Raw genomic sequence first — 16,120 nt, 5'->3', positions numbered from 1 at the left:
ATTCTTCCTTTCTGACTTGTTACATGTGAGTAGGTGTGCCCTGTTAAATGGAAGTCTATTTGCCCTAGTTTTTATAATTGTGTCTTTTAAAGCTGAGAGGAAATAACTATATATAATTTTAATGATGTAAGTCATAAGGCTTTGTAAAAATTGTATATTTATATGCCTTAACTAGTATTTCTGTTTAACTGTCATAATGATTTGGTTTTACTTGGTAGTAATTGAGTTATAATTCTGATTTCTTACATTTCTGTCACTACAAATTAAGTTACAAGCTCTGATTGCTCTCAGTTTAGTTTTATTTCTTATGGTTAAAGGAAATCGGTCTTTTGAATAGTTTTAGTGTGGCAAGTCTATGACTGTAGAATCTGTTCAGTAAAAGCAGTTCATGTAAGTAATAAATGACCACATAAATCACCAGAGTCTCTTGTTGGGCATGCATAATCCCATACCAGGAATGAATATCTGGCACTTATGAATCATAAGAAATACTGGTTTAGAATCGGTGCTTTTTAGTCCAGCCAATAAATTTAACAACAAACAAATAAATGGTTAATCACAAGTTGAATAGTGGACTTCATGTTTCTCTAAACCTTAGATTCAAAAGTTTTGAGGGATCTGAAAGAGGTGAATTACCAGGACACAAAAAAAAATTAGGAAATGTATTCTCTTTATGACAGCCAAGAATGAAAAAGAGAAGAAACCACAAAAGAATCGTGGAAACTCTGAAGTCAGTACTTAATAATTGCTCTGAGTTTCTTTTCTACTTCAGTCTATAAAGCATTTTTTTCCTTGGATTCAAATAAGATAATGCAAAATAATCCTGTACTAATCTCTATGATTTATGTTCTTAATTTAGCCCTTTATTGAGCCAGTGAATACGAATGTTGACCTTGAAATCTTCACTAGTTTGCAGCTGATTAATTCATTAGCGAGGGAGGCTTAAATGCAGGCCAGCAGTTGCTGTAGTAAAATTATGTTTTTATGAGTTCACGTGCAAAATCAGAGTTCAGAGCAGTGTCATTGTGTATTCTATACTTGGAGGCAATTTCAGTTGTTAGCCTAATTTTTCTGTGCCCTGGAATAGTGTGATTTGATGAATACTTATTTTGACAACAGATTCAGAAGTAGCTTCTTCCTCAGCCTGTGTTACTACTACTTTCTTACCATTTCTTTCTCCTGAAGAATTACTGTGGAGCAATTGAATAGAAATTACCTTAATGGGGATTGCTGCATAATCTGGCAGTTATTTTGAATGTCATAACCAGGGAGCATAAGAATTCTGTGAAGGCAAGTGAGATTAGAGATATGGAAGTAGCTGGAGCAAAAAGGCGCTGTTGAAACTGGTGCTGTTACTGAAGGCACATTTATCAACTTCTGTGCCTGGAGTTTTTACTAATGCTGCCTCTTTTCCCATATGAACAGTAGACATATACTGGAGGAGGACTCAGCTGGTAATAAAGACTCATACCTTCCACAAGACAACTTGAGTTCTGTTCTTACAGAATGCTGAATGTTTTTGTACCATTCAGTTACAGAGTAATGCCTAGGGGCCAGCTAAGAACAGGAGTCTGATTGTGTTAGATGCTGTACGAGCAATGGCACTTACATGTTTTGGAGTGGTTGCATAATATTTTTTAAACTTTTAGTTAAATTTTCCTAGTCCACTGTAGTATTTGCTTGCCATGGTACAATAGTATCTGCCCAGCACAGAGGGTTGTACGTGTATCTTTATTTTCACTGGAGGCTGTTTACTGCAGGGACAGAATGGTCCAATGCTGCCTATATTGTAAATTTACAGCCCTGTCTGTTGTTCTGTGAAGGAGCCATGTGTTGTGTGGTGAGCTGTATGCAGCCAGGTTTGGTGTGGGAAGGACTAGAATGCATTGCAGGTGAACTCTTCTTCACCTTCATTGCCATGGGAAATGATCCTGATTGAGCAAGTGACAGACACCTTCTTTGCATCCTCTGAATTTCTATTGCCAGCTGCTTTCCTGAGTGCCCAGCTCTGTGAAGAACATAATATTTGTTTGGGGCTGAAGGCCTTTCACAGCTTCTTCTTTCCAGCTTTTTGAACAGACCTAATTCTTTCCAGTTCTGCACAGCTTGTCTTCTGTTTCTGTAAGGCTTGTGTCAACACTTGTTGAAGCTGAATCAATGGAGTAAATGCCTTAAAACAACTAGAAAGGAAATTTGTGGGAATGATCCATCTTATCTCTGGTAGTGTACAGCAGAGAAGCAGTCATGTAAAATACTACTTAGGCAGCTACATATTCCCAAGAACTGCAAAAAGATGTCAAGCAGGACTGTTGCTTGGAAGAGCAGACCACCTCAGGAGGTATCTGACAGCAGGTGTCATCTTTCCATCAGTTTAAGCAATCAAACCACACTCTTCATCCTGATGACTGCAACCACATTATCTGTCAAGTTTCAGAGCTCTGATGTTTCTCTACAGAATGGGTACCAGAAATAGGTAACAGGATGCTTGAGATGGCTTTTGTTGTTCCAGTTCTAGATGTCCATTTAAGGCAACATCATTTAACTCTCTTGATGGGCATGGGTGGTGCCGTTAGGGCCAAAATAATGGTACCCTCCCTCGCATTGTGGATTTAGAGCATCTGTAGAGCATCTGTTGTGGAATATTTTATGTCTCAAAGAGATAAAATGTTGGCCATGCTATTGAGAGTGTCTGGGTGAAGGGCACATCTTCCCCAGACAAGGACAGTGTGTGCTTGGTATCCTTAGCAAAACAAGCTTCACTCAGTGATGCATTGGAGAGGTAACCACTACTCTGTTTTTGTTGCATAGAGGAAAGCAGGCAGTACCTCGCAGACTGTGCAGCTTCCTAAATTCAGGATTTTTGACATACCAGTGATCCACTTGAGAGGAATGGAGAGGGGCTGAAACTGGAGTCCAGTGGCTTTCACTTTCTGTACTTCAGTGAAGGGAAGGTGGCAAAACCCAGAGATGTCTGGTCCTCTGTAAATCACAGGCTGGAGGGACCTGTTGGTTTGGCTACAGCTTGGCTCAGAAGGAAGCCTGGTAGCCTGTGGGTGTGCATGCACACTGATGCCTCCACACTGTCTCCTGAGGATACAGTTTCCTTCAGCTTTGAATATACACTGCCTTTTACTTCCTTTCCAGTCTCAGACATTGTCTGCAATTCTTTACCCTATCAATCAATTACAGTTGGAAACGTGAGAATGCATGAGTTTTTACTACCCCCCATTGCTCTCTGGCAAGTGAAAGACTAAATGGATTTTTGTGGGCCATTTAAATGCAATTTGCTAGACATAGTCTCAGCTGGAATATTATTGTCTGAAACTTGATTTAGAAGATTAGACTGAATGACTGTTTTTGTATGGGCTTACCTTGATCAGGGAGTTTTCTTCCAACTTACCTGCAAAGCGTGGAATGTTATGCACACTTTGTATTAACTTGACTGACTGTTTTTCAAATAAAAAAATCAATACTGTTTGCACTTCATGTATAGCACCGTTAAGATGTAATCCAGAGGCAGCTTTAAATTGAGTATGTATGAGCTCAATGTAGAAGTTCTAATTTATTTCTCAGTTTCTGTAAAATCAAATTGAAGGATTAGGTCTGAAGTAGAACACTATTTTAGTAGAAGGGCTCAGTGCTGCAGTACCTCTGAATATATCCCATTAAATTGTAGTATTTTGAGTTTTGCAAAAACATGGTGAAGCCATCTGCTGTATTTTGAAGAAGTTAAATTTTTATTTGGTTTTAGTTGACTTACAGGGACCTTCAAAGTTTAAGAATTCTACTTTGTTTCTCCTTTTGCAGTACTCTGGCGATTCTAGAGTACACTGCAATGTATGTTTATTGTGGAGACCAAATGAATTTGTTTTGGCAGTAGCTGTTTGTATGCATCTTAACCAAAGAGGTGTTTCTTCTGCAGTTTAGGTGTGTACAGGAAGAGCCCTCCCTTTCATGGCTGTATCCTCCTTCCTGTTTTGTTTGGGTTTTGTAGTGTTTTCTGCTGGACTTAACATTGCTGGGTTTACACTTGGACTTAATGATCTCAAGGGTCCTAAATTATTCAATGACTCGCAGAGCAGCAGGGCCTATAGCCTGGTGGGAACAATTGCTTTCATTAGAAGTCATTCCCTCCATTAAACCATCTTGGGGGGAAATGTGTGAATATGTAGCCCTTTGCAAACATGTAATGCTTTAATTACTCATGTAAAAGTTCTGCTGTACCCTGTGCAAGATGATGGCTCAGTTGATCAGGCTGTGTTTGGGGCCATTGGCCATCCTTTTTTGGTGGGACCTGGCTACTGAAGCTTTTATATAGAAAACTTTCTTTTTTCAGAAGAAAATTGACCTCAGTATCAGAAAACATTTATCACTGTTCTACATGGGAATATATTAAGTGACATTTCTTGAACACAAATTTTTTTGGGTTGCGTGCCTCTCATTTCACCTTACAAGTGAGGGAACAAAGTACTTGTTATAGGATACTTTCTGGGAGGCTGTAATTAGTTTAATTTCTTTTGGCTTCATAACCACATTCTTTTAAAACATGTGGTATCTTTTGGATCTCTGAGTAATTATTAATCTATTCAATGAATTTAAGAGGAGAAGCTCTTGCATTGTGGACTGTGGTGGACAGTATCAAAAAATTTGGGAAGATGGAGCAGGTTCGTTGCTACAGAATGCTTTTTGTATTTTAAATGGTTCCTCATAGAGAATCAGCTCAAACTGAGATTTAGTTGAGTGCAATCTGATATTTTTTTAAGGGGAGATAAAACCTCAGAGAACCAGTTTGCATGCAAATAGACATCCTCTCTGTGTATTAAGGTTGACATAAATAGGTAGGTAGCTATGTTTTGTATATAGAACTTCCACTGAAGCTTTTGAGTCATTTGGGTACCTTTTTTGAGACACTGGGCTAGGTGTTGTGGCAAAAGACTATTGCTGAAAAGAGATGCAGTTTTTTACCCAGATTTTCTTGATGATCCCTTTGGGAGAAAGAGCTCTACCTGTTAAGAAATCTTTTCCCACTTTGGGTCTTTATAATTTTTCTTTTCATTTTCTCTTTAATGTTAGAAGTTTATTAACCCAGTATCAGAAATCAGAAAACCTTTAAGTGTTCTTTCTGGATGAATGCAAATATATGCATTATTCCTATTCTTTTGATGGCAGTTCTCTTCCTTTTCATATCTTTGCATTCTTTGCAGCCTCTTGGTGGGTATTTGGGCTCTTGGTTCTACTACTGAAGTTCTGTCAAAGCAGGCTTTCTGTACACCACAGTGTGTCAGAAGTTGGTATCAATGCCTGAATTTGCCCCTGCTTGTTTGGAACTGGGCAGAGATTCAGTTGGCTTTGGGTGAGCTGTGGCTGTTTTGAGTTGGTAGTGAAACTGGAGACTAGGTAAGTTTCCTGGGGTTTTGTGTTACTTTTCTAGCAGGGGAGTTTTCTAGAAAAGCGAAATGTTGCATTGCAGAATGTGCCAAAACAGAATCATTTCAAGCCAAAAAGATTGAGGAGGAGTAAGAGGGGGCTGAGAGGCATGACAGCTTATAAATCCAAAACTGTAAACAGTTTGGCTGAATAAACAGAGCTCACTATTTAAATTCCTCTAACCAACATATCTGCGTGCATACACAAATATAATCACCTCAAGCAGTGTGTGAAGGTACAAATTAGTATAGAGCTTGCTCTTAAGCACTGTTTTTCTGTACTTAACCACATCTTGATATGCTTTTGCTATCTAATAGGCAGTATTCCTGCAGAGCTGTTCTGCTAATTACAACAATACCATTACAATCAGCATTTAAATTTGAGTTCATATACAAGGCAAAAGTGGCTGAGACATTGGCAAGGTTAAACCTGCAAATTGAAACCTTACGTTATTCTGGCTAATTTGTACTGAAATGCTATAGCCAAATGTTTAAAACTTGCCCAAACAATACCAAGAACAAATTGGAAAGGTACATGAAACTGCAGTTTTATTTGATCTGCTGCCTGAAATGTGAGATGCACCAGAGCAAATGCACTTACAGTACAGTTAAAGAGAAATTATCCCAATTTAAAAGCCTGGCATTAGCTTTTCCAAGTGAGGTCTGATGCTTGGTAGGAGTGATTGCATTTTATTCAATTACCTGTAAATCTGATTTTAAGGAATTCAAGATCCCAAATATAATTCTTTAGGTAAAATACTGTACCAAACTACTTAAATACTGTTATCACAGGGAGGTTCTGACACTTAACTGTTCATCCTGTTATTGCCTATAATAGCTGTCTAAAGTAGTTTGCTTCTCTGAAAAGTGAAGTAATCTCAAAGGATATGAAGAATGCCCAGCATTTGTTAGTCAAAACCCCATCCTTCTTGAAAGCTAGATTGTCTCCTAAGATTTCTTGAAGAATATATACAACCTGATAATGCATATTTAAATATGTCAGGTTTATCCATTTTTCAGAATTTATGAATTGAGTTGAACAACTGAGACAAGCTACTTGCTTCAGAGTAGTTCTCATTCTTGATTGAAATAATGAAATAAAATTGGAACAGCAAATTCTTTGACTATAACTTCACAATCCCTGTTAAAATGCTGTAGTTTAAATTTATTGCACAAAATCTCCTGCCTTATGTTCCTATATCTAATCTTTTAATGTCAGTTTGTCAAATGACTGTGTAATTTTTAAGACTGATACCACCAACAGTGCCAAAACTAGCAGCGTGCTTGAGAAATTTCTGCTTGGAGTTGCTGAGCCATTCTGTATTTCTCTTCTGGCTTATTGTACCATAGTTCCTGCTACTGTGTCTTTCTCAAGGTTGGCATCTCCCTGATTCTGCCCTTGATAAGTACTGACTGATGAAAAGGGCAGTTCAAGAGTGGACAATGATAATTCCTCTGCTTCTGTTAATTCCGGCTGCTGAATAATCTTTGGTTTAGGCAGTTACATCAGACTAGGCTGGAAGTATAAGGAGAAGTTGTGAACATGAATATAATCATATGATTTGCCATTTATGTGTTCCTCCAGCCTTAATCAGCCACACCTGAACACAGAATTTGTGGTGTGGTGGTGTGTCTGGTCACTAACTCACCATTGTGATACATCTTTCCTATTTAGGGATAGTTTTCATCTTGAGCTGGGATGATGGATTTGGGAGTTTGTAATTCTCGAACCTAACAGTTCAAATAAAAGGTTTTTTTTTTTTTTTCTTCTTTTTTTTTTTTTTTTGGTGTTTTTTTGTTTGTTTGTTTTTGGGGTTTTTTTGTGTGTTTTTTTTGTTTTGTTTTTTTTGTTTGTTTTTTGGCTAGAGAAAAACAAGTGCCCATAGCAGCCTGTCATCTGCACTGGGCTAGGAGGTTTTTACTTCCTTACTCTGTCCTCTTGGGTGTACACAGGTTTGCCAGAAGGCTGGCAGGGTCTCTTTAGACATGCATTGTAAATGCTTGTTTGCAAGATCCTGCAGTCAATTTAGATCAGCCAGTTTGAGTTACACTCCCACAAAGTGCAGTATGGAGACTTTTCATAGGCATGTCACCTACTTGTGGCATGTTTGTGCTGCCTTGGACATGTGAATGTGTGGGTGGGAAGAAGCTTGATGGCTTTACTGGATGACTGTAATCTGGCATGCTGCTTGCATTGACTTGGATACATCATATATCTCCCTTGTAAATTTTTATCACAGTTATCATAACTATGTTTTAGAGTTTACCAGTGCCTAATCTAATCTATAGTGCTTTTAGTTTTCCATAGCATCTTGTATAGTTTTCCCATTTCCATCCTGTATATCAAAGAGAGTGAAATTTTACAGCACTGTGAAGTATTCATTGTTTGTGGGAAGTTTTTTACCTTGTTCATTGTAGGTAACTAATGCTGTGTGGGAATCTCTGAAAGACAAACAGTAAGAAATCTCAAGGATGTGAGCAGTAGGAACAAATTATTTTCTCCAGCTGTGATGCTTGCTTAAGATGAATACTTATCTGTCCTTTTGGGCATATGTAAACATTGATAATTTCTTTGTTTATTTGATACACCCACATTTCCCACCTCCACCCCATAAGATAAACATTTGTAAGCCTTGTCAGGTAGGGTTTGAGCTTCTATTTGAGCAATAAAAACTTACTGTAGCACCCAGAAGTTCAGTAACTGTTTACTGTTCAGAAGAGTCATTTACCTTGGTCCAGTAAAGACTTCTGTGGTAGTTTTCCTTAGAGAACAGGCAAACATGAATGCTAAAATTTGTGTCTAAATGTGAGTCTAAATGATAAAATGTGAGTCTAAATGATAAAATTATAATTGGACTGTATTTTGTGAGCTCAATCTTGTAAAACTATTGACCCTTCTTTATTGTGGGCTGGAATAAACCATTAGCTTGAACTCTGCTTTCTGAAAATGCTCTCTTACTCTTGCTTTTTTTCTCTTTTTAAAAACAAGACTTTAGTAACTTCTTGTAATCTGAGGCAAAATTGCAGCTCAATCTGATTTTAGCGGCGAGTGTATTTTCCCTTTGCTGTTCCTGTAGAGTTAACTTTCTCAAATTTTTTTTAATGCCCTTGTACCTCAGATTCAGTTATGGTATGGATTTTCTGTCCAGCCGTGAGTTTGTCTTTTGAAAGCTTTTGCCATGTAAAACATGTGAAGCTGATAAAGAAGCTGATGTGCCTGGTTTTAATGGAAGACTATTCTGGAGTTGGCTAAAAATCGCAATATTCTGAATATGCTTTGTTCTGTTCCAGTAAAAAATCTGACATCAGTAGGTGTCAGTTGGTGCTGTTAATTTGGCAGACTACTTAACAAATTTGTTTTTGGAAAAGAAAAAAGGTATAAAGGAATATTTATTTTTCTTTCTTCTGAAATGGCATTAGATGAATGATAAATCTCCTTCTATCCATCAATGTTTTGTAAAGATCACTTCTGCCACTGTCTAATTAATCCTGTAGCATTTCATGAAACGTGAATGTTTGCTGGACTATGCTGAGAATGAAATGAAAATGTATCCAATTCAAAATAGCAGCGCTGCCATTCAGTCACTGGGTTCAGATTTCACCAGTCATATTAGATAGCTATGTGGATTGAAGGAGAATTAGTATCTCTCACCTTGATGTGTTAATGCTTTCACATATTTTTAATTCTGTTTAGAATGTGTGCTTGTACATGGCAAAAAAAAAACCAAACCAAAACCCAAAGCGATACACAAATTATCCCCACCTACTATGGTTTTTTTTGTTGCTGAAATTATACTAGTTGTTTTTAAAATATTGTTCATAAAGAGAAGACTGTGAAGATTCTGAAACAAACATTAGATTTGTTTGTGAGAAACTATGTCATGATTATTGATAGATGTCCATTTTCAGTTAGAAAGCTGGCAAATGCTATGAACAGAAAAAACAAGGCTCAGAACTGATGTAACTGATCTCATGTCCTAATTTCTCATATTGGTTATTCTAGTTTTGATATGAACAGAGCCCTAAAGCAAAGACTGGGGTAACCTCTTGAATTTGATATCAAGTTAATTCCCAGACTATTAGAATAACTTATTATCCTTCATTTTTGCTTTAACTCAGAACTGTACTTGCTTCAATGCTGCTTAAATTTCAAACCTGCAAATTTCACAGAAATCAGAACATGAAATATTAGATCAGCTCCTTATATATCCTTGTCCAAAAGAAAATCTTTTCTCATGTATCTTGGAAATAAGATAAGTGTAGAAGAACAATATGCCATGAACTGTTGAACATGAACTGTTGAACATCTGATTCTAAATTGAAGCAACCATGTTTAAATATGTGATATTCTGTACTGTTTTTGGAGGAAGAATAATAAAACCTAACTAAACAGAAACTTAATTTGCCTAATAGGAGAAAAAAGGAATGTAGCTGGAACTGCAAAGAGTAAAACTTGGTAAAAGAAACTGAAAAACAGTATCTGCAAAATCATTAAAAAAATAATACGGTATGAGTGACCAAACCTTTGTATTCTACTGTCTGTTGCTCAATATGATATATTATGCTTATGAAGTTAGTAGGTTCAGATACTGCAGAAAAGATAAAGTGTTTCCTTTGGGCCCCTTTGTGGAAACTGTGATGTTTTGCTTGAATGGTTAGCCAGTACATGCCAGAGAAACAAGCATTTTGCAGTAGATGGTTTAGTTAACAGCAAATGTAATCACAGTGAATCTTTGGAATCTGATGCTACTTGTGTAACCAGATAGAGTTCCTTAATCCAAAAGATTAATCATAAACTCTATGTAAAATTTAATTATATTTATTTTGGGATTGTGAGTGTGGTTCTAAAAAATAGTTGACTTACCATTCTGAAAATGTTGCTAAGTGTCTTGAATTGAATTATACTTTTACGCTAAATTCAAGAGTAAGTGTGTCTAATTTCAAGTCCTAAGAGAGGCCATATTTCCTCAAGTTTTGAAGGAGTTCAGTTGATTTCTGAGCTTCACTGAACTTATGGATATGTCTCATCAAGAAGTTGCCCATCAAAACCAGCTTGAGCTGTTCTTAAAAAGACTGACTCTGGAATAATGAGATAAACTGGAGCTAGTGTTTAATCATTACACAAAGCTGCTGTGAAAAGAAAATAGTTCAAACTTAAATGAAAATCTGAGGCATGTTTGTCAGCTCCTTTTAACCTGAGGACAAGATGATCTTTGGTATGAAATGCACAGCTGTCAATGGTGCTGGTCCCCATTTATGTTCTGATACAGTTCTCTCTTGCAAGAAAAGTGTGTGTATTTTAGGTGCTAGGGTGCTATTTATGTGTTGGAGGGGTTATTTATTTTTGTTTGTTTCATTTACTAGTGTCCAGGAAACTAAATTCAAGATTTGGATGAGCTTCAACTCTTCCCATCTGTGTGTGTATTGGAATTTTCAAGAAATTTGGCATGGGAGGATGCCAAACTGTGAACACATCATCAGTCCTCACCTCATTAACACTGTACTGCAGTAGTTTGTGGTGTGTGCCTGTTTACTCAAAAGCTGGAAAGGTTTTGTTGCCTTGGTTGTTTCTTGAAAATTAATCAAGTAACATCAATTTTGTTCTGACTTTGAGTATTTTTTAATGCTAGTGTGGTTCAAATATCAACGAAAAAAATTTGCTTGTCCTTAGACTGTGCTCTTTTCAATTCTGACCCAGTTTTGTGGGCAAGCTTTGTGGTCTGGTAATGGTGTTTTCAGCTCAGAATTAGGTCTTCTAATGGGCTTGGAAGTGTTTAGGCTCCTGTGCTGTTTTATTGGCATGCTAGCTTTAAGTCCTCATTTGTACATCATGTCTGTGTTAATTTGGTCCAAATGAAGGACACTCCTGCCCCAGTTTGTCAGGGCATCCTGTGCAGAGCTCTGGAAGTGTGACTTGATGCCTTACCATGTCAGATGCACTTAATTTGATTCTGTTTATGTGGAAGTAGAAGTTAGCTGGAGCTTTTGAAGCTTCAGGTATCCTGGTCAGAGCCAATGCCGTTTAACATCTGGAAGTAGTTGAAAAAAATCATAATTTTCTCTTTTTCCTCGAGGAAAGAATTGTAGACTGACAGAAGAAGGCCAAGGAAAACCAGGTGTTTAACTATGTTGCACCATCTTGTAAATGATGTTGTCTTACACATCCAAAATATGATAGTGTTCAGATAGCCGTAGTCAAATCATGAATCACTTGATGGCAAAGGCTTAAAAGAAAAAAACTAAAGTTTATATATATAGGCGTTGGGTGTTGAAATACATGGTCTTATTCTTGGTATTTGAACATTGCATGCTGAATCTTGGGCGTGGGTGAAATACCGTGTAGGAAACTGACAGTGATTTTAAACGGGTTTTATCTCCCCCCTCCTTTTTTTTTTTTTTTAATATTTTATTTAATATTTATTTTGTGAACTTTTGACTGTGGAGTTGAACGTGATAACTACTATTCATCTGTCTAATTCTTAGTTTCAATGGAACAGTCGTAATTAGCTCTGGCATTGAGCTTGTGACTGAGCCTGAATGGGCTATGTTTTAATTATTTTTGCAATTTCTGCTAAACAAGTTATTTTGGTTCCCTATCACAGAAACATGAAACTGAATTTTGGGGAGGGAAGGGACTGCTCAAAATAAAGGCCCTGAATTTAGATTGGGAAAAGGGAGCAGTGTTGTTAAAAGATAGCAAAGGTAGTAAAGCCAAAGTTTAAAATAAAGCTTCTGTGGTGTATAATATTAAAAAGGTAGGTTTAGGTTTCATCTGTAGGGATAACGTACTGCTAAGCAGTGATAACAAGACATTAAGGAAAATCATTGCATTCCAGCACTTGTGTCTCTTTACAGAAAGCTTCTGGTGGAAGCAACAACATAATCTTGACAGACCTCATAGAGAGGTCTAATAAAAGGAACCCTATCAATTCTAAGTGCATGGAAACCTAAATGCTACAAGACTATTGAAATAATATTGATAGATGTCAATATTGAAACAGTAATAGGTTGTGATGTTGGATAATTTTGACTTTGTACACAGTGAAGAACCCTTGTGTGCTACAAAATCCTTGAAACAAGGTCTGTGTCAGGACTGATGGGTTCTTTTGCTCCAGGCACTAATGCCTTCTTCACTCATAAATTAGAGCTTATGACTGCAGGGAGGTACCAGAGAACTCAGCTGGGCAAATGCATTTCAGCTATATAGAAGCAGCATGAATAAGCTAAAAACAAAGTCCTTGTATTTAGTTGGAATGCAGTAGAAGCTGTTTTCTATTGTGCACGAAATGTGTTATAGGTTGGGAGGTATTATCATAAAAGCATGATTTTATGATTACTTGGAACTCAATATTATGTATCTAGAATAGTATCTTATACTTTCTTTTAACTTTTGTGATGGACAGCTGTTGGAATAAAAGTTGAGGCTGAAATTTGTAATGTTTAACTGACACTTAAGTTGGAAATAGTATGGTTCAGAGTTCATTACTATTCCTCTCATTGAAGAGTATTTTAGAAAATACTTACTGTTTTCGTCAATCTAGCATTATGCTCAAACATGCAAACTGGACCAGCAAAACTCTTTGTTTTCTGTGTGCTGTCCAGTGTCAATAATACCTCTTTCCACGGCCCTGGTTTCACCACTGCTCTGGCAAGTTTTGGAAGGTACCAGTAACCAACACACTAGAAACCTTGATGATGGAATGGCCTTTAAACATCTGTATGTCTGCCACCTCCTCTGTCATGATCAAAGCTTGTTTTGCTGAGCACTGTGCTCCTTCAGTCACATGGATGACATCAGACTCCATCCATCTTAAATTTACCTCCTGGAAATGTCTTTTTCCTACACTATTTCTGCATGTGAGATGAAGCTGTCCTCACTGCCAGCTTAGTTTTCTGAATATGCTCGCCAGGCTGAAATGATATACATCATAGTTACGGGCTTCTTGCTGCCAAACTTTGGTCGTATATGTATTGCTCAAGCTGCAAACTTCCAAAGCAAACACTGAGAGGAAATCAAAATTAAATTAATCCTCTCCAAGGATGTATAAAGTATGGCTCCATAAGGTTTACATGTTGAGGTTGAGAGGGACTGTTGGTCATGTGGGAGGCAGAAGCCACTTGGTATTCACAGCCCTGTTCTGTTGCATTGCTTGTCTGGGCTGGAGTTGCTTAGTGTGAAGACCTTAATTTTTTTCCTGGTAGCTTGACAAGTGGCTTTGCCAAGCCATGGTTGACTGTAGAACCATAGGGCTCTCATGGTAGTTTGCATTCATAGGACTAAAGGCAAACAAGTCACTAATTTCTCTGGAGCCCTCATAGTTGTGCATGTGCCTCATTTAGTGTAGTCAGAACTTCTTTGCTGAGACCAAACAGAGCTCTGGAGTCTTCAACTTTGGACAGCGTGAAGGTTGGGTTTGACGATTACTGTCTCTTGACCTCAGCTGAGAGGACTGGTTTAGGACAATGCTCAGTTCTGCTGTACTGCTGGGTTTCAGCTGGGCAGCAGGAGAAATCATCAGAAATCATGAAGGATTTGATGACAGCTCTCTCAGATGATGTGAGGGTTGGAGGTGTAAAGTAGTGGCTGGTGGCTTTCTCAAAAGCCTACTGGATATACCCAGTACATTTTCAAATGGAAATCATGGATGAAAGGAGTACTGCCTGCAGGACATGAAAATGAAATGGAATTGCTTAGCAGAACTTTGTGCAACTGCAAAATAGACTTGAATGCTCTTTCATTAAAAAAAAAGAAATGTGGTGGGTTTTTTTACTTTTCCAGGTTTTGAGTTTTCCATTTTGGTTTTTGTTTGTTTGTTTGATGTTTGTCTGTTTGGTATTTTTTTTGTTGGTTTTTTTTTTTGATGGAGCTGTATCCTTTGTATTTTGGTAGCCTCATCTGAAATGAAATTATGTCCCATATTGTAGAGTTATTCATAAAGAAATTCCTCAGCGAGGAATGGCGGTCATAAATTAATCTACTTCCACAAGCAGAAAAATAGGCTTGATTGGTGGAGTAGCAGTCATAACTTTTCTTCACCAAATATTGTGCACAAGAGGAAGGAAATGTTTTTTCTATAGGCATAAAAGACCTTCAGCATCATAAATCTAATATAGGATGCCATCAGTGATCATCTTGATCTACCTTCTGCTTGCTCTGAAGCTTTTAAATTATTAGGAGCAATTAAACTTTTGTCTTGGATAATTTAAATATCTGTTTAAATTGTTTTGAGAAGTAGAGAATAGAGAAGTAGAAATAACTGAGTAGCTTAATCTTGACATGTTCTGGATGAAAAACTTTGACTACACCAGAAGTAGCAAGTTCAGGTGTTTAAAATGTGCTCTTCTTATCCTGCTAACACAGGGAAAAGCATCTGCTTGAAGTCTTGCAATGCTATCTGTTACTGAGACTTTGCTACTACTTACTCCCTGTTGTCCAAGATGAGACTTTTGGAGTTAGTAAAGCTTTTTACAGAAGATCTCCTGTGGTGGGAAGTTACTGGTGTGTTGTCTTGCTGCAAATTATCTGTCCCATCTTTCGTAAGCTTAATCTTTGTACAAATCCTATGTTTAGTTTCTACTGATAGGCAAACAATTTTCTACGGCTTCCCTGCTAAATATGTCAATTTGTGTTAGTGGAGAAACTTGTCAGTCATTAATCAAGCACATAGTGTGGACCTAGAAGGGAAAGGGTAAGAATTATTTTCTGTACTTCTTGATGACTGTTCAAGGACTGACTCCTTGCCAAAGTGGTTAACAGAGCTGAAGTAATGTACTGTGAATGTCAACTCGTTGATCTGCAGATCTTGAAACTTTTCCATGAAGTACAGAGTGCAGTCATGAACTTAAGCTTGCTGATAATAGGTTTTGGTAGGGTTTTTTTTTTTGTTTTTCTTAATATTGATAGTAAAAGTTCTGAACTCTCAGGTATAAACTTCTGATGTAATGACATCCCCACCAAAAAAAGGTCCTGTTCTGGGGAGAATCAAGGAACTTGTAACTCTTAGAAACCACTCCTGTCATTTATCATTTCAGTCCATTTCCTCACCCATGAATGATGCAGGATGGCTGCCTGCCATGAAGACAAACTGTAACAAGATGTAAAATAGTGAGGGCTTTTTTTTGTTTGTTTAAATGATAGATGTTAAGTTGTGTTATTAATGACTCATTTATCTGTACTTTGGTTTGTTCTATATGTAAAAAACTTATTTATAATTTGAAGAAACAAGTATCCATCAGTTTGATACTCTGAATCAAGGCTCTGACTTAAATTGTATTAGTCTTCAAAAGCTAGGAGCACAAGACTGACTTTGAGCATGGGCTCTATTTGATAGAATTTGATATGAAACACACAGAAAATACAACAGGAAGGATGGCATACTTCAAAATGCTCAACAAAGTTGCTTTGGGAATTTCATGATGATAAGAATACAATTTCTTCCTTAAAGGTTGGTAAATTACACCATTGAAATTATTGCAAGATATATTTATTAGTAGAGGCAATTTTTAAGATATTAGATGTCATTCCAGTGGCAATGTTTTCTCATTGCTTTTTTATTCTTGCTTTTGCCATTTGGTAGGTATAAGTGTCTGCCAAACTAAACCAGATTTTAGAAGCCAAATGCTGGCCCTAATAAAAAGGATTTGTGTGATTTTAGGTAGTTATTTTTCATAATCTGTTAGCTTAATTAAAACTG

The 16,120-nt window shown here is 37.2% G+C and overlaps 1 protein-coding gene across 1 annotated transcript in view; it reads left to right on the top strand.

Moving 5' to 3' along the window:
* Positions 1–16,120, top strand: part of FBXL7 (F-box and leucine rich repeat protein 7) — a 173,423-nt gene that overhangs the window by 40,611 nt on the left and 116,692 nt on the right. The window lies entirely within an intron of this gene.

Source organism: Agelaius tricolor, unplaced genomic scaffold (genome assembly GCF_023055355.1).
Source record: "Agelaius tricolor isolate 1412-34295 unplaced genomic scaffold, bAgeTri1.0.p SCAF_2, whole genome shotgun sequence".
Lineage (NCBI taxonomy): Eukaryota > Metazoa > Chordata > Aves > Passeriformes > Icteridae > Agelaius > Agelaius tricolor.
This window is presented reverse-complemented; position numbering and strand designations above follow the sequence as displayed.